This window comes from Pongo abelii, chromosome X, assembly GCF_028885655.2.
Source record: "Pongo abelii isolate AG06213 chromosome X, NHGRI_mPonAbe1-v2.0_pri, whole genome shotgun sequence".
Taxonomy (NCBI): domain Eukaryota; kingdom Metazoa; phylum Chordata; class Mammalia; order Primates; family Hominidae; genus Pongo; species Pongo abelii.
This window is the reverse complement of record NC_072008.2, coordinates 69,158,162-69,180,125: the sequence shown is the minus strand read 5'-3', so window position 1 is coordinate 69,180,125 and position 21,964 is coordinate 69,158,162. Positions and strand designations below refer to the sequence as shown.

Here is a 21,964-nt window from a genome sequence, read left to right as displayed (position 1 = left end):
TATCTTTCTGACTCAAATGTATCCTTCAGAATTTCCTGTGGCAAAGGTCTCTTTATGACACACCATCTCAGTTTTCTTTTTGGCTTGGTTTGGTTTGGTTAAAAATGTCTTTATTTTTCCCTCATTCTTTAAAGACAGTTTACAAGGTATAGAATTCCTAGTTGACAATTATTCTTTTTCAGCACATTGGTAATATCAATTTATTTTTTCTCATTTTCATTGTTATGAGAAGTAAATTGTCAATCTAATTATTATTCCTGTGTAAGTAATCCATCTTTTTTGGTTATTTTTAATGATTTTTTTTTCTTTGTCTTAGGGATTCTACAGTTTCACCATAATGGTTCTAGGGTGAGACATCTTAGAATGTTTGCTTAGGATCAATTAGGCTATCTGAATTCAACTACAGCTGCATTTCCTCAATTCAAAAAAATATTTCTATTGTCTTCTTATGGAAAGCCAATTAGATGTATATTACAGCATCTCACTCTACTTTCTTTGTCTCTCATTTATATTTTCCATCTCTATGCTATCTATGTTGTATCCTAGGCTATTTCTTCAAATCTGTTCAGTGGTTCATTTCTTTTTGTATATGTCCATTGAATTTTCTTTTTAATTTCCATTATTATATTATTTCTTTGAAAATCATTTTTATATATGTATGTATATATGTATAAAAATACGAATGATTTTTGTATCTTCTGTATGTGTATATATACAGAAGGACAAAGTGGGGAAGAGGAAGACCAGCTAAGGCATATTTGGCTTCAAACCACCAGTCCCTTAAGTGGGGATTCCACACGAATCATCCCCGAATTCTGACTGATTTTTAAGCTTCCCTCACTAGTTCTAAATGGCTGCCCCTTTTAACTTCTTTGTCTCTTTGTCACAGTTCATCTTTTGAGGACCAGATCAAAATCTACATTTGCGTAAGGTGGTCTTATCCTTCTGGACATGTTTTTTTTTTTCTCTCTAAAACCTGAGTAAGTCTTTTCATCATTTTACCCATCCTAAAAGCTCCAGATTCTTCCTATATTTCTGTACAAATGTAGTTTCCAGAGCCAAGATACAACAGGTATAGGCAGATAAAAATAATTCTTTGGCCATTGAATTTGTAGTCAGTTTAATTTCCACTCCATTTCAGCCCATGGAGATGACTCATACCCTATGGAGCTCAGGCTCTGCTCTCTCTTTGTCTGTTTAGAGGGTGTGTGTGTGTGTGTATTTTAGCCATGGGAGAACCCCACCCATTCCTTCCAGGCTGCTGACATACATGATCAAGGCCAAGTACCTCCTCATTTCCCCAGAACCCAAGAAGATCAGGATAAAGAGGCAGAGATAATGCGGAGCAGTGGCCATGGGGTCATAGGCTCTTTTGGAAGTCCACCCAAAGGTGTGCCATTCAATTGCTCAGCCGGTAGAGCAGAGGGCTGTAGACTGCACAGAAGTCCACACACAGAAATGAGGACAATTTTAATGTGAGCCATCCCTGGTAAAATAAATAAATCCCTGGTCCTGCCAGGAATGGATTCCTGTTTGCTCCTGGCAGCTTCAAAGATTTCATTTTGTCCTTGCCCAGGTCCGATTTTATTTTCCTCTAGAATGGAACTTTTGGGAGCATAGTCCTGATGCCCTCTGTTTGAGAGTATAGTAATAATGCTGATGATAATGATAACTAGTATTCATCTTACATTCACTCTACATCAGATGCCATGTTATGTGCTTCACAGGCACCATATCATTTCACCTTCACAAGAGGCTCATGAGAGAAGCATGACTCTTGGCTCCTGTATGACAAGAAAGAAACAGAAGCCCAGAAAGGCTAAATAACTTGCCTAAGGTCACAGAGCCTATATTCCACCACAGGCATGACATATTACAGGTCAAGTGATCTTTTCCTGTCCAACACACTGTTTCTATGTGTATATACCTCTCCGAATTTGTCCATGTAGATACCCGCCCTCCTGTTTCTCATTTCCAGTCAGTTCTTTACTGATAGCATCACCACAACCTCAACTCCTGGTCTTTCTCTGGGGAAGTGCCAGCCTGCCCATGGGAACAAGCAGGGCCCTTTCTGATTGATATCACTTCTGCCAAAGAGCATGGGTCCCTAGGCAATTAGTGCAGGTAGGTGTCTCCTTCTGGATCTCTTCCTACCCTGACTACATGTCTTGTCCCAGACCAATGTCAAGGAATTGTTCCTAGGCCCAGTCAAAATCTCAGAGCTCATGGCCCAGCCTTGTGTCCTTACAGCTTCCTCTCCCCTAGTCTGGCTCAACCATCCTGTCCACTTTCTCCAGCCCATATTAATTGTTGAGTGGGTTTAGCTCCCATACCAAGTGATTAGTAGACTTAGTTATTGGTTAATATTACCATGATCACTGTTACTGCTCCTTATCAGAGCCCATCTGCTTAGACCGCAGCCTGTACCCCACATGCGGCCTGGCCCTAAGACCCTGGCAGACCCTCCCTCAACCCCAAAATACACAAATGCCTTCATCCTACTTCTTGTGTCCTGATCTTCGCAGATTTTGACACCTTTACACAGCTCTTCATCTTTCTTCATCCTTGACACTTGGGAAGGTTCTCCCAGCTCCATCCAGGTTCTATTCCCCCACACTGCTCTTCTGATTATACTACTTTGTGCTGCTTCATTAAAACAGTTCATCTAGTCTGATGCGGTTCCTAGGCTCTGACCCCGCTGCTAGTTGGTGTCTTCTGCCCCATCTCCTGACCCATATAGTCTCTCTCCTTGCCTTGCTTTCCACCTCTGGTTTTATCTTTGGTCTTTGTCTCTTACACCTTCTCTTGTCTTTGGCTTTCCCTTTGATCCTTGGACCTGACATATGATACTACAACTCCAACACAGGCCTTGTCTCTTCTCCACATAGAATGTGTTTTCAATTTCTGCATTTTATTTGTCTCAAGCGATAGGAGCAACAATGTTGCAAGGAACACGGGGCCTGGACCACAAAATAATAATATATAACAGATATTTATATTGTGTTTACAATGTGTCAAGTATGATTCAGTGAGCCTTCTATGCAATGATTCTTTTAATTTTCACAACAACCTCATAATCTGTAGGTACTATAATTATCCTGTAGGTACTATCGTTATATAAAGAGAAAAGACTACGTTCCTTTTCCAAGGTCACATACCACAGTAGCGTAAGTCAAACCTAGCAGTTTACTCTAATCACTGTTCTATCCTGTCTCTCTGAGGGCTTATTAGTCACACAAAACATTTTTGTTTTGTGAACAAAGCTGTCTTACCTAACCTCAACTCTCAGGGCCATACCTTGGTGTCAGATGATAAGGCCAGAATTCCTGCCTGGTCTGCTCCAGCCCGTGCAAAAGGGATTCAGTCATTTTCTCTGGCTGATGTGTGGCATTGGCAAAGTGATGATTTCTGATAAGGGATGAAGAGAGGAGGAGCTGCTCACAGTCATATCAGAATATGAATTAGAAACATGTTAGAGTGTGCTTGGGCCTTTCTCACTTACTATATTATCTGAGGTTCACAACTCTTCTGGTTCCACACAATTCCTAGAAACCTGTACCTTGATGTAGACTGCCATATTAAATGCTCCCACTAGGCCAGACAGGGGATGGGGGAACACATATAAGAGAAGTTATGGAATTGGAATCAGGGGGGCCTTGTGACTGATTGGAGGGGAGGTGACAGAAGCTGAAGGGCAGGGTCGTGGAAAGTTTAAGATAAGTTTCAGATTCTGAACTTGTGTTTCTAGGTGATGCCATTTACCTACATAAGTTGAAGGAGCAGGTTTGATGAGGTAAGTTTGAATAGGTTGAGTTGGAGTTATTGTATCCAAGTGGAAATGTTTAGGTAACAGCTGCACATAGGTCTAGAATTCAGGAAAGGACTGGCAACAAAGATCTGGGAGCCAACAGCATATAAGTATCAGGTGAAACCATTTTCATTTCAATCAGTTGCTTGAACATGTATTCAACAATAACTCCATCTCAAATATTTATTGAGTCCTGTATGAGCTAAGCCCTTAGCAAGGCAGTGGAGATCAGTGCTGAATATGACATAGTTTCCTGTTTTTTGACTAATAGGAGAGATATGCAATAAATCTAAAGCTGAGACATTATGAAAAGAGCAAAAATGTAAACAGGTATATTTTATGGCAGTAACATGGAGAAATTGATGATTGTGTATAACTCTGGGGGTCATGCGAAAAATTGTGGAGAAACCATGGGAGCAGGTTATTGAGCAATGCATTCAAGTTTTCCAGAGGAGTAAGGGGGTGGGAGCAAAAGTTTATATGGAGGCAGTAGTGTGTGCAAAGGTGAGAAATGATGTGGTGTATTTTGGAAATAGTATCCAATTTGGTATTGCTGGAGCATAAAATGTGAGGGAGTGCCAAGGAGGTCTAGATAGAGATGAGGTTGGAGAGGCAGGCAAGACCCATATCTTGAAATAACTTGATAGCTGCATCATGGGGGTTGGATGTACCTTAGGTGTTAAGTGGCCATCAGAAGGTTTTAAGCAGGAAGAGATTTAAGCAGATGCGAATTTTAAACAGGCTACTTTGTTATCAACATGTGGGTGGGGTACATAGAAAGTGAGGCTAGAAAAGGGAGAACAGTTAGTAGGCTCTCGCCAAGGTAATAGAGGATAAGGGCTTGCAGCAAGGAAGTGGCAGCAACAATGAGATGGTACAATGAAAAGAAAGAGGTAATAGGAGAGATACAGGGGAGGAATAGTTAGGATGTCACTGGGTTGGATGATGAGTGACAGGAATGAGAGATTCCCAAGTTTCTGACTCAATTGAGTGGGTGAATGGTGAGGATGAGTAGCAGATTTGTTTGCTTCCTTGGTGAGGGAGGGAGAGAAGATGAATTTAGTTTTGAACAAACCTGGTTTGAGGGGCTCGATGGATATTCAGATGAAGATGTGGAATAGGTAAATGGATATATGGAAGTAGGTGTTTGTGTGTGTATATACATAAATTTCTCAAGAGAACTATTTAGCAGAAGATAGAGGCTTGCAAATCATAAGTAATTTATGCTAAAGGTTTTAAATGCTGGGGAGGAGGTTATGATGGTTAATTTTATGCATCAACTCTGAAGGTATTTTTGGATGAGGCTGACATTTAAATCATTGAACCTTGACTAAAGCAGGTTGCTGTCTATGTGAATGGACCTTACACAAGTAGTTGAAAGCCTAAATAGAATAAAAGACCAGCCTCCCTGAGCAAAAGAAAATTCCCCAGAATAATGTCGTTAGAATTCATCTGCACCATCAGCCTTCTTGGATTTCCTGGTTGCCCAGTCTTTGGACTGAAACTGCACTATAAACTCTCCTGGGTCTTGGACCTGCCAGCCCACATTACATATTTTGGACTTGCTAGCCTCCATAATCATATGAGCCAATTCCTTATAATAAATCTATTTATCTATTATCTAGATGAATATCTCTCTCTCTCACTCTCTCTCTCTCTCTCTCGCTCTCTTTCTCCCTCTCTCCCTCTTATTCGTTCTGTTTACCTGGAGATCCCTGACTAATAAAAAGATATAAAGTCAAAAAGAAAAGAGAGCTAAGAATAACACCTAAGGCCTTCTTTGTAGAAGTGACAAGCGAATCCTAAAATTCATATGGAAATGCAAGGGACCCACAATAACCAAAATAATATTTAAAAAGAAGAGCAAACTTTAAAGGCTTATGTGTCCTGATTTCAAAACTTACCACAAAGCTGTAGTAATCCAAACAGTGTTGTACTGGCATAAATAAAGAAATATAGATTGATGGAACAGAAAAGAGAGTTAAACCCATACAATTATCTTCAATTTCTTTTTGAAAGGATATCAAGACATTAAATGGAGAAAGAAATCTTTCCAACAAATTGTGTTGAGACAATTAGATACCCATATCTAAAAGAATGGAGTTGAAAAAATACCTCACACTACACAGGAAAATTAACTCAAAATGAATCACAGACCTAAATGTAAGTGCTATCACCATAAAACTCTTAGAAAAAAAAAAACATAAATCATTGAAATCTTAGATTAGGAAAAAAAATCCTTATATATGATACCATACGCACAAGCAACATCAGACCAAAAATAGGTAAATAGGCCTTTACCAAGATTGTAAACTTTTGTGCATCAAATGGCATTACAAGAAAAAGAAAAGACAAGCCACAAAATGGGAGATAATTTTACCAAATAATGCGTCTGATAGGGAACTTGTTTCCAGGATATATAAGGAATATTTTCTGCTCGACAATAAAAAAGAAAATGTCTCAGTCTCTTTGGGCTGCAACAACAAAATATCCTAAGCTATGTAGCTTACAAACAACAAAGATGTATTTATTTCTTGGCTAGGAAGTCCAAGATCAAGACATCAGCAGATTCAGTGTCTTATGAGGGTCTACTTTGGGGTTCATAGATGCCACCTTCTAGTTGTGTCCTCACATGGTGGAATGGACTTACTACCTCTCTGGGGTCTCTTTATAAGGGCGCAAATACCAGTCATGAAGACTCCACTCTTCTGACCTAATCATCACAAAAAGGCCTCACCTCCTAATATCATCACCTTGGAGGTTAGGATTTCAATATATGAATTTGGGGAGGACACAAACATTTGGACCGTAGCAACAAATAATTAAATTTTAAAATGAGCAGATGATTTGAATAGACACTTCTCCAAGGAAGATATACAAATAGTCAATAAATAAGAACAGACACTCACCATTGTCAGTAACTAGGAAAATGCAAATCAAAACTGCAATGAGATACCACTTCATGCATATTAGTATGGTTGTAATAACAAAAAGTCACACAATAGCAGTAAGTGTTGGAGAGGATGTAGAGAAATTGGAGTGTTCGTATTTTGCCAGTGAGCTACTTTTGCTGGTGGAAAACAGTATGACAATTTTCAAAAAGTTAAATATAAAGTTATTATTTGATCCATCAACTCCACTCCTACATATATACCCCAGAAAAAGGAAAACATATGTCCACACAAAAGCTTGTATATGAATGTTCATATCAGCATTAATAGTAGCCAAAAGGTGAAAACAACCCAATGTCCCTCAACTGGTGAATTGATAACAAAATGTGGTAAAGTGTTTGTATATCTACACAATGTAGTAGTATTTAGCCATGAAAGGAATGGAGTACTGATACTTGTTTTATTTCTGATTTTAGTAATTTGAGTCTTTCTCATGTCTATTCTCTCCTCTCTCTTTCTCTCGCTCTCCCTCTCTCTCTCTCTCTCTCACACACACACACACACACACACACACACATAAGTCTAAGTAAAGATTTGTCAATTTTATTTTTTCAAATAACCAAACTTTGGCCTTGTTGATTTTCTCTATTGCTTTTCTCTTCTTCATTTTATTAATTTCTACTCTATTCTGGTTTTTTAAGGTAGAAACTTAGGTTATTGATTTGAGACTTTCCTTATTTTTTTATTTCAATGGTTTTAGGGTAACAAGTTGTGTTTGGTTACATGGATAAGTTATTTAGTTGTGATTTCTGAGATTTTGGTGCACCCACCACCCATGCAGTGTACACTGCACCAATGTAGTTCTACTTTTAGTTCCTTAAAACTATCCATCATCTCCCTTCCACCCTTCCCCCTCAAGTCCCCAGAGTTCATTGTATCATTCTTCACCTTTTGCATCCTCATAGCTTAGCTCTCACTTATGAGTGAGAACACATGATGTTTGGTTTTCCATTCCCGAGTTACTTCACTCAGAATAATGGTCTCCAACTCCATCCTGGTTTCTGTGAATGCCATTATTTTGTCCCTTTATATGGCTGAGTAGAATCCATGGTGTATATATACCACATTTTCATTATCCATTTGTTGGTTGATGGGCACTTGTGCTGGTTCCATATTTTTGCAATTGCAAATTGTTCTGCTATAAATGTGTGTGCAAGTGTCTTTTTTATATAATGGCTTCTTTTCCTCTGGGTAGATACCCAGTGGTGGGATTGCTGGATCAAATGGTAGTTCTAATTTTAGTTTCTTAAAACATCTCCATACTGTTTCCCATAGTGATTGTACTAGTTTACATTCCCACCAGTAATGTAAAAATGTTTCTTTTTCACCACATCCATGCCATCATCTATTTTTTTAAATTTTTTAAAATTATGGCCATTATGCAGGAGTAAGGTGGTATCATATTGTGGTTTGGATTTGCATTTCACTTATAATTAGTGATATTGAGCATTTTTATATGTTCGTTAGACATCTGTATATTTTCTTTTGAGAATGGTCTATTCATATATTTTGTCCACTTTTTGATGGGATTACTTGGCTTTTATTGCTGATTTGTTTGAGTTTCTTGTAGATTTCTTGTAGGTTCCTTTGTATGATGCATAGTTTGTGAATATTTTCTCCCACTCTGTAGGTTGTCTGTTTACTCTGCTAATTATTTCTTTTGCTGCTTAGAAGCTTTTTAGTTTTAATTAAGTGCTATTATTTTTGTTTTTGTTGCATTTGCTTTTGGGTTCTTGGTCATGAAGTCTTTGCCTGAACCAATGTCTAGAAGAGTTTTTCTGATGTTACCTTCTAAAAGTTTTATGATTTCATATCTTAGATTTAAGTCATTGATCCATCTTGAGTTGATTTTTGTATAAGGTGAGAGATGAGGATCCAGTTTCATTCTTCTACATGTGGCTTGTCAATTATCCCAGAACTATTTGTTAAATAGGATGTACTTTCCCTATTTTATGTTTTTGTTTGCTTGTTGAAGATAAGTTGGCTGTAAGTATTTGGCTTTATTTCTGAGTTCTCTATTATGTTCATTAGTCTACATGCCTATTTTTATGTCAGTACCATTCTGTTTTGGTGGCTATAGACATGTAGTATGGTTTGAAGTTTGGCAATATGATACCTCCAGATTTGTGTTTTTTCTTGTTTTGTTTTGTTTTGTTTTGCTTAGCTTTGCTTTAGCTATACAGGCTCTTTTTGGTTCCATATGAATTTTAAGATTTTTTTTTCTAGTTCTGTGAAGAACGGTGATGGTATTTTGATGGGAATTGCATTGAATTTATAGATTGCTTTTGGCAGTATGGTCATTTTCACAATATTGATTCTACCCATCCATTAGTATGGGCTGTGTTTTCATTTGTTTTAGCTTCTTGTATTTGAATGTCTAGAACTCTAGCAAGGCTGGAAAAGTTTTCTTTATTATTTTCTCAAATATTTTTCCAAACTTTTATATTTCTCTTCTTCTGGAACACCAATTATTCTTATGTTTTGTCATTAAACATAATCCCAAATTTCTTGGAGGTTTTGTTCATTTTTTAATTATTTGTCTTTTTCTGGTTGGGTTAATTTGAAAGCCTTGTCTTCAAGCTCTGAAATTCTTTCTTCTAATTGTACTGGTCTATAATTGAGTCTTTTCAGAGCATTTTGTATTCCTCAAGTGTGTCTTTCATTTCCACAAGTTGTGATTGTCTTTTCTTTATGATATCTATTTCTCTGGAGACTTTTTTCCATCCATATATTGGATTTTTAAAATTTCTTTAAGTTGATTTTCACCTTTCTCTAGTATCTCCTTGAGTAGATTAATAATCAACCTTCTGAATTCTTTATCTGGCAATTCAGAGATTTCCTCTTAGTTTGGATGCTTTGCCGTAGAGCTAGTGCGATCTTTTGAGGGTGTTATAGAACCCTGTTGTTTCATATTAGCAGAATTACTTCTCCACTTCCTTCTTATTTGGGTAGACTATTTCAGTGAAAAGATCTGGAACTCAAGGGCTGCCGTTCAGATCCTTTCGTCCCATCAGCTGATCCTTTGATGTGGTGCTCTCCCCATTCCCCTAGGGATGGGGCTTGCTGAAAGCCAGCCTGCAGTGATTTTAATTGCTCTTCTGGGTCTAACCAGCCAATGGGGCTACCAGGCTCCAGGCTGGTGCTAGGAAATGTTTGCAAAGCATCCTGTGTTGTGATCTGTCTTCAGGTCTCTTGGCGATGAATACTAGCACCTCCTCTGGTGGAGGTAGAGAGCAGAGAAGTAGACTCTGTGAGAGTCCTTGGTTGTAGATATTAGTGTGCTGGCTTTCTTGCATGCTGGTTTATGCTAGCAGTGAAGTTGTCATGTAGACAGACTCAGGACCTCTGGTTAGCCAGGATATTGCAGGCAGTGGAATTAGCTGTTGTGTTTCTCTTTAGATCTTATTTAATTTCTTTCAAAATGTGTTTTGTAGTTTTCAGTGTACAAATCTTGCATTTATTTTGTTAAATCATTCCAAACTACTTCATTGTTTTTGAGGTTAATGTAAGTGGAATTGTTTTCCTAATTTCATTTTTACATTATTCATTGCAAACGTATAGGAATACAATTAAATTTTTATATTGGTCTCGTATCTTGAAACCTTGTTGAACTTGTTTATTAGTTCTAATACTGTTTTAGTAGATATATTAGAGTTTTCTATACATGAGATCATGTATCTGTGAATAGAGTAGTTTTTCTTTTTCCCTTTCCAATCTGGATGTGTTTTGTTTCATTTGCTTCCCTAATTGCCCTGGCTAGAATCCCCACTACAATAAACAGCAATGGTGAGAACAGACATCTCTGTCTTGTTCCTGATGTTTGCATTCAGTCTTTCACCATTAAGTATGATGTTAGCTGTCAGGTTATATAGATGTCTTTTCACATGTAGAGAAAATTCCTTTCTATCTATAATGTGTTGAGTGTTTTTATTAAGAAATGTATTTATATATCTCTTGATATATTTCAAAGTGGAGCCTATACAGTTTCTTGATGATACTGTGTGAATGAGAGGAGTAAAAAATGACTCAAAGGTATTTTGTCTGAGAAATTGGAAGGATGATGTTGCCATTTAATAAAATGAAGAGAGAGGGACAAGGATTAAGAGAAAGAACAAGAGATCAGTTTTGTAGATGTTAAGTTTGGAATAAGTATTAGATATTTACATAGAGATATTGAGTAGGCAATTGGACAAATGACTCTCAATTTCAGGAAAGTCATCAGGGCTCAATATGTACATTTGAAGTTCATCAGTGTACAGGTGGTATTTAAAACCATAACCTAGGAAGTGAGTGTAGCTAGAGAGGCAAAAAGTTCATGATCACTTCTCTAGTGGCCCAATAGCCCTCAATGCCAAGGCCCTAAGATTTCTGAAGTCTGAGCTTTATTCCTGGATTCAGTGGAGATTCACTAGAGACCACTGTGGGGGAAAAGGAAAAGGCCCTACCTTGTCTTCAACCAAAGAAGCTCCTCCATCATATTGAGGTTACTTGACTAATGCAAGTTTAGAGATTGCTGCCTTAGATTATGTTGTTTACAAGAGCAATATGTTTAGCTGGGTTTGGGCCTTGCCTTTAAGACTTTTAGGTGGATTTGAGTTTATGAGAAATTTTTGCACTTGACCTTTTCTGGGGCCAGGACCCAGTAATCCTGGAGATTCAACCATGTATGTGTCTCATCTGCAGTCACTAGATAAACCTTGAGCTCCTGGTGGAAATGCAGGACAACAATATGTTCTAGGTAGGAGATTTTTTGATAAAGGAAAGCTCCCAACACACTTAATAGGCTTGAACATTTGTACAATGGTTCTTGCTACCTGGAATGTGTACCTCTTTCTAGCTTAACACCTGGAAGGCCTGGAGCTGCCTGAGATTGCAGAAGTTTGACCTCAAATGCATAGTGAAGTAGGAAAAGAAGGAAAAGGACAGCAGGATAAAGGTGAGAACACAAACAGGAAGGCCCTTACAGCAAGTCTGGGAAGATAAATAGAGACATATGTTGGCTGCTACACCACTACCCTCTTCAGCCCACAATAGTCTCAGCAAGGTTGTAATGTATTCCTATTTTGCCTCCATGGATAGTACCAAGATTCCAGTGAAGAGGAATTTTAGGGTTTACTGTAGATTTTCATTGATATACTTCCATATGGACTGGAAGGATCTCTGAATTTGAAAGAAGGGCATTCCAATTTCTATTTCTTTTGGATCTACTCACATGCTCTGGCCACAGGCTAAAATACATGGCACAGTGCAGTTTTCAGAAGAGCTTTTTCTTGACTGAGTATATTAAATAATTTTTAGTCAACATGGACACTGGCAGGGTGAGCTGAAGAGCTCACAACAATGTGGATGGCAAAATGTTTAAAGGCCAGCCATGTGCAGAGCTCTATGATAGACACTGTGGTAAGTACAAGCATAAAAAAGACATGACCCTTGTTTCCAAATAGCACAGAACCAAGTGAAAGTTAACAGATACCTGAATCACTTTAGCACAGAGGAGATGGGGCATGTATAATAAGACAAATATATATGCTGTGGGAGAAGGAGCAAGCTAGGCTCATTTCTAGTTGAGAAATCAGATTGCCTCCTAAAGGAAGTAGCATTTTAATCAAGCTGTGAAATCGTTATCATTATCATTATTGTCAGTATTATTGCTACACCAGAGGAGATCAGAACTCTGCTCCCTAAAATCCCACCCCACAGGAAAATATAGTCAGACCTGGGCAAGGACAAAATGAATCTTTGAAGCTGCCAGGAACAGGCAGGAATCTGTTCCTGGCAGTACCAGGGATTTATTTCTTTGGCCAGGGTTGGCTCACATTAAAATTGGCCACATTTCCTCTGTGTAGACTTCTAAAATAGTCTGTGACCCCGTGGCCACTGCCCCATGTTCTCTTTGCCTCTTTATCCTGGCCCTCTTACATAAAGAGGAGCTACTTGGCCTTGATCATATATGTCAGGAGCCTGAGAGGTATCAGTGGGGTTCTTCCATGGCCAAAACACATGTATACTACAAAGTGGGAGCAAGGCATAAGCTGTATAAGGAAGGAGTTATCCCTGTGGGCTGAAGTGAAGTGGAAATTAAACTAATCACAAATCCAATGGCCAAAGTGTTAGTTTTAACCAACCATAGCTCTTGTGCCTTGGCTCTGGAAATCACATTTGTTCAGAAATAGAAAAAGGATCTAGAGCTTTTAGGATGAGTCAAGTGATGAGAAAACTTTCCCTGGCTTTGGGGAGAAAAAATCATATCCAGAAGGAATAGAACCACCTTACACAAATGCAGATTTTGTCCTGGTCCTCAAAAGATGAACCATGGCAGCAAGAGAGATTAAAGGAGACAGCCATTTAGAACTAGTGAGGGAGGCTTAAAAATCAATGGTCACTTTGGATGGCCAAGGCTGGAAAATCACTTGAGGCTAGGAGTTCAAGACTAGCCTGGGCAACATAGCAAGGCCTTGTCTCTTAAAAAAAAAAAATCAGGTTTAATTCAGGAATAATTTATCGGAAATCCTCACTTAAGGAGCTGGAGTTTTGGCCTTGGCTGGTCTTTCCTCTACTTTATTCTTCAGTTTAGCAATGCCCTGCATTTCCTCTCCCATTAATTTTTTAGCTTTTTCTTTTGTATTTATTTATTAAGTTTTATTTTAAGTTAAGATGTTCATGTGCAGGTTTGTTAACTTAGGTAAACTTCTGGCATGAGGGTTTGTTGTACAGATTATTTCATCACCCAAGTATTAGGCATAGTACCCATTAGTTATTTTCTCTGATCCTCTCTCTCATCCCAGCCTCCACCCTCAAGTAGGCCAAATATGTGTTGTTCCCCTCTGTGTGTCCATGTGTTCTCATCATTTAGCTCCCACTTATAAGTGAGAACATGTGGTATTTGGTTTTCTGTTCCTGCATTAGGTTACTAAGGATAATGGCCTCCAGCTCCATACATGTCCCTGCAAAGGACATAATCTTGTTCTTTTTTACGGCTGCATAGTATTCTATTGTGTATATGTACCACATTTTCAAATTCAATCTATCATTGGTGGCCATTTAAGTTGATTCTATGTCTTTGCTATTGTGAGCACTGCTGCAATGAACATAGGCATGCATGTATCTTCATAATAGAACAATCTGTATTCCTTTGGTTGGGTATATACCCAGTAATGGGATTGCTGGGTCAAATGGTACTTCTGCCTTTGGTCTTTGAGGAATCGCCACACTGTCTTCCACAATGGTTGAACTAATTTACACTCCCATCAACAGGGTTTAAGCATTTCTTTTTCTCCAAAACCTCACCAGCATCTGTTTTGCCTTTATAGTAATAGCCGTTCTGACTAGTATGAGATAGCATCTCAATGTGGTTTTGAGTTGCATTTCTCTAATGATCAGGGGTGTTGAGCTTTTTTCTTTGATTGGTGGCCACATGTGTGTCTTCTTTTGAAAAGTGTCTGTTCATGTCCACTGACCACTTTTTAATGGGGTTGTTTGTTTTTTTGTGTGTGTGTAAATTTGTTTAAGTTCCTTATAGATGCTGGATATTGGACCTTTGTCAAATGTAGAGTTTGCAAAAATTTTCTCCCATACTGTAGGTCGTCTGTTTACTCTGTTGATACTATCTTTTGCTGTGTAGAAGCTCTTTAGTTGAATTAGATCCCATTTGTTAATTTTTGCTTTTGTTGCAATTGCTTTTGGCATCTTTGTCATGAAATCTTTGCCTGTGCCTATGTGCTGAATGGTATTACCTAAGTTGTCTTTCAGGGTTTTTGTGGTTTGGGGTTTTACATTTAAGTCTTTAATCTGCCTTGAGTTAATTTTTGAATGTGGTATAAAAAAGGGGTCCAGTTTCAATCTTCTGCATATGGCTAACCAGTTATCTCAGCACCATTTATTGAATAAGAAATCCTTTCCACATTGCTTGCTTTTGTCAGTTTTGTCAAAGATCAGATAGTTGTTGGAGTGTGGTCTTATTTCTGGGCAATCTATTCTGTTCCTTTAATCTACATGTCTGTTTTTGCCCCTGTACCATGCTCTGTTTGTTTCTGTAGCTCTGTAGTATAGTTTGAAGTTAGGTAGTGAAATGCCTCCAGCTTTGTTGCTTTTGCTTAGGATTGCCTTGGCTATTCAGGATCTTTTTTGGTTCCATATGAATTTTACAATAGTTTTTTTCTAGTTGTCTGAATAATCTTAATAGTAGCTCAACAGGAATAGCATTTAATCTATAAATTGCTTTGGGCAGTGTGGGTATTTTAACTATATTAATTCTTCCTATTCAAGAGCATGGAATGTTTTTTTCCATTTGTTTGTATGATCTCTAATTTCTTTGGGCAGTGATTTCTTTGAGTAGTTCTCCTTTTAGAGTTCTTTCACCTCCCCAGTTAGCTGTATTCCCAGGTATTTTATTATTTTTGTGGTAATTGTGAATAGGAGTTCATTCCTAGTTTGGTTCTCGGCTTGATTGCTGTTGGTATATAGGAATACTAGTGATTTTTTCACATTGATTTTGTTTTCTGAGACTGCTGAAGTTGATTATCAGCTTAACAAGCTTTTGAGCTGAGACTATGGGGTTTTGTAGATACAGGATTATGGATTATGTCATCTGCAAACAGGGATAGTTTGACTTCCTCTCTTCCTATTTGGATGGCTTTATTTCTTTCTCTTGCCTGATTGCCCTGGCCAGGACTTCCAATACTATGTTGAATAGGAGTGGTGAGAGAGATCATCTTTGTCTTGTACAGACTTTCAAGGGGAATGCTTTTAACTTTTGCCCATTCAGTATTACGTTGGTTGTGGGTTTGCCATATATAACTCTTATTATTTTAAGGTATGTTCCTTCAACACCTAGTTTATTGAGAGTTTTCTTTTAACATGAATTGACTTTGAATTTTTATTGAAAGCCTTTTCTGCATCTATTGGGATAATCATGTGCTTTTTGTATTTAGTTCTGTTTATGTGATGAATCACATTTCTTGATTTGTGTATGTTTAACCAACCTTGCATAAGGTTGATAACCATGAGAAAGCTTACTTGCTCGTGGTGGATAAGCTTTTTGATGTACTGCTGGATTTGATTTGCCAATATTTTGTTGAGAATTTTTACACTGATATTCATCAAGGATATTGGCCTGAAGTTTTTGTTTTTGTTGTTGTATCTCTGCCAGGTATCAGGATGATGCTGGTCTCATAGAATGAGTTAGGGAGAAGTCCCTCCTTCCCAATTTTTGGAGTAGTTTCAGTAGGAATGGTAGCAGCTCTTTTTTTGTAAATCTGGTAGAACTCAACTGTGAGTCTGTCTGGTCTTGGATTTTTTTTTTTTTTTTTTGGTTTGTAAGCTATTTATTACTGCCTCAATTTCAGAGCTCATTATTGTTCTGTTCAGGGCTTCAGTTTCTTCCTGGTTTAGTCTTAGGAGGATGTATGTATCCAGGAATTTATCAATTTCTCCTAGATTTTCTAGTTTATGTGCATAGAGGTGTTCATAATATACTTTGATGATTGATGGTATTTCTTTGAAAATTTATTATCATTTTTCCCCACATTCTTGCTGTCATTTTGTTCTCACCCATTAATTCAGGCTATTTTATAGTTACCTGCACTCTCTTGACTCAAAATCATTTGCTTTCATGTTTTCCAAATTCACTAATTCACAGGCTTTGATGTATATAAGATTATCTCAGAAGTTATTTCTTTTTTTTTTTAGTATTATACTTTAAGTTTTAGGGTACATGTGTACAATGTGCAGACTAGTTACATATGTATACATGTGCCATGTTGGTGGGCTGCACCCATTAACTCGTCATCATTTAACATTAGGTATATCTCCTAATGTTATCCCTCCCCCCTTCCCTCACCCCAAAACAGGCCCCAGTGTGTGATGTTCCCCTTCCTGTGTCCATGTGTTCACATTGCTCAATTCCCACCTATGAGTGAGAACACGTGGTGTTTGGTTTTTTGTCCTTGTGATAGTTTGCTGAGAATGATGGTTTCAAGCTTCATCCATGTCCCTACAAAGGACATGAACTTATCCTTTTTTATGGCTGCATAGTATTCCACGGTGTATATGTGAGTGAACAGGCAACTGACAGAATGGGAGAAAATTTTTGCAATCTACTCATCTGACAAAGGGCTAATATCCAGAATCTACAATGAACTCCAACAGATTTACAAGATAAAAACAAACAACCCCATCAAAAAGTGGGCAAAAGATATGAACAGACACTTCTCAAAAGAAGACATTTATGCAGCCTAAAGACACATGAGAAAATGCTCATCATCACTGGCCATCAGAGAAATGCAAATCAAAACCACAATGAGATACCATCTCACACCAGTTAGAATGGCGATCATTAAAAAGTCAGAAAACAACAGGTGCTGGAGAGGATGTGGAGAAATAGGAAAACTTTTACATTGTTGGTGAGACTGTAAACTAGTTCAACCCTTGTGGAAGTCAGTGTGGCAATTCCTCAGGGATGTAGAACTAGAAATACCATCTGACCCAGCAATCCCATTACTGGGTATATACCCAAAGGATTACAAATCATGTTGCTATAAAGACACATGCACACATATGTTTATTGCAGCACTACTCACAATAGCAAATACTTGGAACCATCCCAAATGTCCAACAATGATAGACTGGATTAAGAAGTTATTTCTTAAGCTGGGTGGTTAGTATATGAGTTTCTATTATTCTAATATCTATGTACTTTTATGTGGTAAAAATTATTTTTATATAAGAAAACAAATGGAGCTTGTTAAACATGCAGATTCCCCAGATCCGTTTTCCCAAAGGTTCTGATTCAATGGGTGATTCTGGTACTGGTGATCCACAGTCCACACTTGAAGAGACAACACTCTTGTGGGTTGGCCTAAGTAGTTTCCTTGGGTGCCACATTTTTGAGAAAGCCCATCCGGAAACTGCATATATTGCATAGGCAGGTGCTGATTATGGCACAAAAAGCCAAATGTCCCCAAGATAAAGATAAGATTATTGGTTGAGATATCTGTAACGAACATATCTGCACTGATGATCAAAGATCTGTCAGTGCATGCCTTTTTTTTTCACTCCTCATAATAGTCCTGTTGTTTGCCATGAGAAGAACATTGTGAAGGTGCTGAACTGGGAGAAGATTATAAAATTAAAATGTTGCAATGGGAGGTTTTCCCTTTTTTTCTTGAACAATATATACTCATTTTGTTATGTTTCAGATGTAAAATTACCTGCTTCCATTATTCAAGTAAGGCCAATGGTGTTTCTTTTGATTCTGTGATTCAGATTTACCTTGATTCTTAGACCTCAAGGAGGATCCAACTATTAAGCATGTGGTTCAGAGAGAATGGGGTGAATGAATTGAAGGAGGTGGGTGGTCACAGAGGCTGTAGCAAGACACAGCAAACCTTGTTAGTTAACATCTTATGAGGCAAGTTGGTATCTGACAAATTCAATTGGAATTGCATGAAAAGGAGTTCCAGAAGTCCTAAGCAGATGACAGATTTCACCACTTCAAATCAAATTTTGCCTAGAAAGTTGTCTATTATCAATGTGAGGACTCTTGCTCACAAGAAAATGTGGAGATCCTGTCTATAGAGAGTCCACACTCATTTTAGGGTGAGGAGAAAGGACATGGGAAGAAGAGAATATGGAAGAATAATATAATGAAATATTGTAAACTAGAAAAATAAAAAGTTTTAAAGCTTTTAAAAGGTATTGAAAAAAAGGGGGACACTTTGGAGAAGTGGAGAAGGCCCACATGGAAGGACCAGCAAAGCAGATTTCTAAGTTTTTTTAGAACACAGACATGTTTCAGATACTATTTTTCAAGAGAAGAGGAAAACTACACGCATGGAGGGTTCTAACCTTTCAAGGATGTGGAAATCTTAGTATCACAGTTAACCTTTTGTTAGGAGAATTCTTCCAATTGAGTTTGCAGATCACATGTACACCCTCTGGACAGTGCCCTTGGATGGCCTGATACTTACAGAAGCAGAAACCATGAAGTTCTAGTGATTTTATTTTTGTTTTTTCTTTTTTCTTTTTTTTTCCTGATTACCTCCTTGCCCCATTTGCCAAGTTACACTACGTATCTGCCATGGTCTACAGCTGATAACAATGTAGATTTGGAGAGTGAAATAAGATTATAAACAGCTTCAGTAGATCAATTTGGTTCTGGAAATTTATTTTGGTATGTTCTGATATGTTTATATGCTTTGATATCTTGCTGGAGCCATTGAATACATGACACAACTGACACTTCATTTTGGAGTAGTCTGGGAGTTGTATATAACTTAGGGTACCAGTTCAGCTACTGTAAAAAAAAATTATAGTGGCTTATGGGTGAAAGTTTTTTTTTTTTTAAATTTCTGAGAAAATGTAGTCCAGGGCTGACATGTTGGCTCCGTGGTGTTGGAGATGATGTTGTTGTATCGTCTTCAACATGCTTTCCCATGTCATGGTATAAGATGGCTGTTCTAGCTCCTACTTACACATCCGCTTTCCAGACTGTATTAGTCCATGTTCACACTGCTATAAATACCCGAGACTGGGTAATTTATAAAGAAAAAAGGTTTAATTGACTCACAGTTCTACATGGCTGGAGAGGCATCAGGAAAGTTACAATCATGGTGGAAGTCAAAGAAGAATCAAGGACCTTCCTTACATGGTGGCAGGAGAGAAGTGTGAGGAGCGAAGGGGGAAGGGGAAAAGCCCCTTATAAAACCATCAGATCTTGAGATTGGGAGAAACCACTACCATGACCCCACCACCTCCCACCGGGTCTCTTTCTCAACTCCTGGGGATTACAATTCAAGATGGGATTTGGATGGAGACACAAAGCCTAACCGTATCACAGACATTAGGAAGAGGGAAAGTATAAGGAGTGGGCATATTCATCCTTTTAAAAATGCATCATAGAAGTTGTACCCATCACTTTTACTCATATCCCCTTGGCTATAATTTAGTTGTGTAGCCACATTTAGCTACAGAGAGGTTGGGAGTGGCTGGATCAGCTATGTGCAAACTAAAACTAAGTCATTCCATTAATAAGGAGAAAGTGGGATAATAAATATTGGATGGCACATAGAAGTCTCTTCCATAGGAAGAGCAAGCTCCAATAACTACGGTGGCCAGGCAGGTAACCTAAAGGTAAAATAAGCCAAGGGTAATACTGGAGGGAATGGTGAAGACTGTGGAAAATTAGACAGTGCATGTCTTGTCTGAAGGGGGCAGCCTATATTCAGTCCAGACAATTGTTGCCATTTGAAAATCGGGCCCATGATCTTTCAGTTTTTCATGGGAAGCCAGAGATCTCTAAAACACAGAAAACACACCTATGAAATGAATTTGGCTTTCTGGCTGCCTATTTTTCACCCCTGGGATAATCACCCGTTAACCTGATCAGCACAATAAAACCTTGGGAGCTGAGCAACACAAATGAACAATCTTCCTAGCCCCTTGATACACATGTGGCCCATGGACCTTTTGCTGAAAGCTTGTTAAAAATGAAGAATTTCAACCCCTTCCCCCCAAGACCTATCGACTCAAAACCTGCTTTTCCACAAGATCCCCAGATGATTTGATTCCAGTGCATATTAAAAGTTTGAGAAGCACTGGCAAGGGGTGGCAAACTTTTTCTCTAAAGGGCCAAATAGTAAATATGTTAGGCTTTGTGAGTCATATAGTCTCTGTCACAACTATTTAATTCTACTGTTAAAGCTTAAAAGCAGTCATGGAATAATTTTCACATGTCACAAAATATGCTTCTTTTGACTTTTTTCCAGCCATTAAAAAAATCAAAATCATTCTCAACTTGAGAGCCATACATAGACAGTCATGGAGCCAGATTTGTCCCAAGACCTGTAGTTTGCCAACCTGTGGGTTAGAATACCAAGGAACAGAAAAGCCTGTGAATACTTAAATATTAATTTTTTGTCCCTGTCACATTAATTCCCTAATGTTGTCATTACTCTAAACAGATCATCCTTCACCACGGTATTTTTGGTGTCCACCTTTTTTCTTTCTTGCAGCATACCATCATAACTCTATAACCTAGTCAGAATCTACAGGAGCCAGAATTTAGAGGCGCTTTCCCCTCCATAGCTTATGGTCTAGAGCAAGAGATTTAGGCTAGCTGGGAGGACTGGCAAAACAAATACCATTACCAAGCCTTTGCCAGCAAGCACCAGGCAGCAGAGAGTTTCTCCAAGGGGAGAAACTTATGTTGCTCTGCTGGCACTATGTTCAGACCACTTGATACTGTGGCAAACATGATGACCTATTCCCAGAATAGGTCTTAGAGATGTGAGTCTTAGAAATCATAAGCCAGATTGCCTTCAGAGAAAGAATGAGATATTTGACTGGAATCCCAAGTCCTTGAAACTGGCCAGAGGTTCCTGCATGTCCTTGTGGGCCATATGCAGAGTCACTCCAGGCAAACATATATTATTACTAGCTAGAAACTTTGGCCCCAAATACTTGTGTGATTTCCTTCCATGATAAATAGAACTAGACCAAGTATAAGCCCATGGACCTAATTTTGGCCCCATAACTTATGGTCTAGAGCAAGAGTTTTCAACATTGACTACACATTGAAATTGTCTGAGGAGATTTTGAAAATGCTAATGCCTGGATCCTATGCTCAGAGATTGTGTTGTAATTGCTCTGAGCTGTGGTCTGAGCAATGGGATTTTACAAAGCTTCTCAGGTTAGGAGCAGCCAATGTTAAGAACCAGTGATCCTTAATTCTTATGATCTGTAGGAACTTTCTGGGAATGTTGTCAAAATGACGATTCTGATTCTGTAAATATGGAGCACGGCCTCACATTCTGCGCGTCTAAGAAGTTGTCAGGTGATATAAATGTTGTTGTTGTACAGACAACATTTTGAGAAGCAAGGATTTAGGCCCAGAATTTCTTATTCAGCAGGTCTGAGAATAAGCATAATGACAATAAAGTAGGAAGGAAAGTTACTGCTGTACATCTGGGAAGTCAAATTTCTTTCTGATAACAAAGGACTAATGTGGTAACAGGAGGCATTTTTACTGCTAAGTTAAAGAAGTTGTAGAAAAGGGAGAAGCCTTCTTCTCTCAACTCATCAAAGTCATTCTCCATCCAGCTTTGTTCCATTACTGGTGAGGAGCTGTGTTCCTTTGGAGGAGGAGAGGTGCTCTGACTTTTAAAGTTTCCAGTTTTTCTGCAGTTTTCTTCCCCATCTTTGTGGTTTT

General features: G+C 38.3%; 1 pseudogene; it reads left to right on the top strand.

Moving 5' to 3' along the window:
* The first annotated feature begins 4,195 nt into the window (after positions 1-4,195).
* The window catches only part of LOC100454789 (la-related protein 4-like), a 67,987-nt pseudogene continuing 50,218 nt past the window's right edge, over positions 4,196-21,964 (top strand).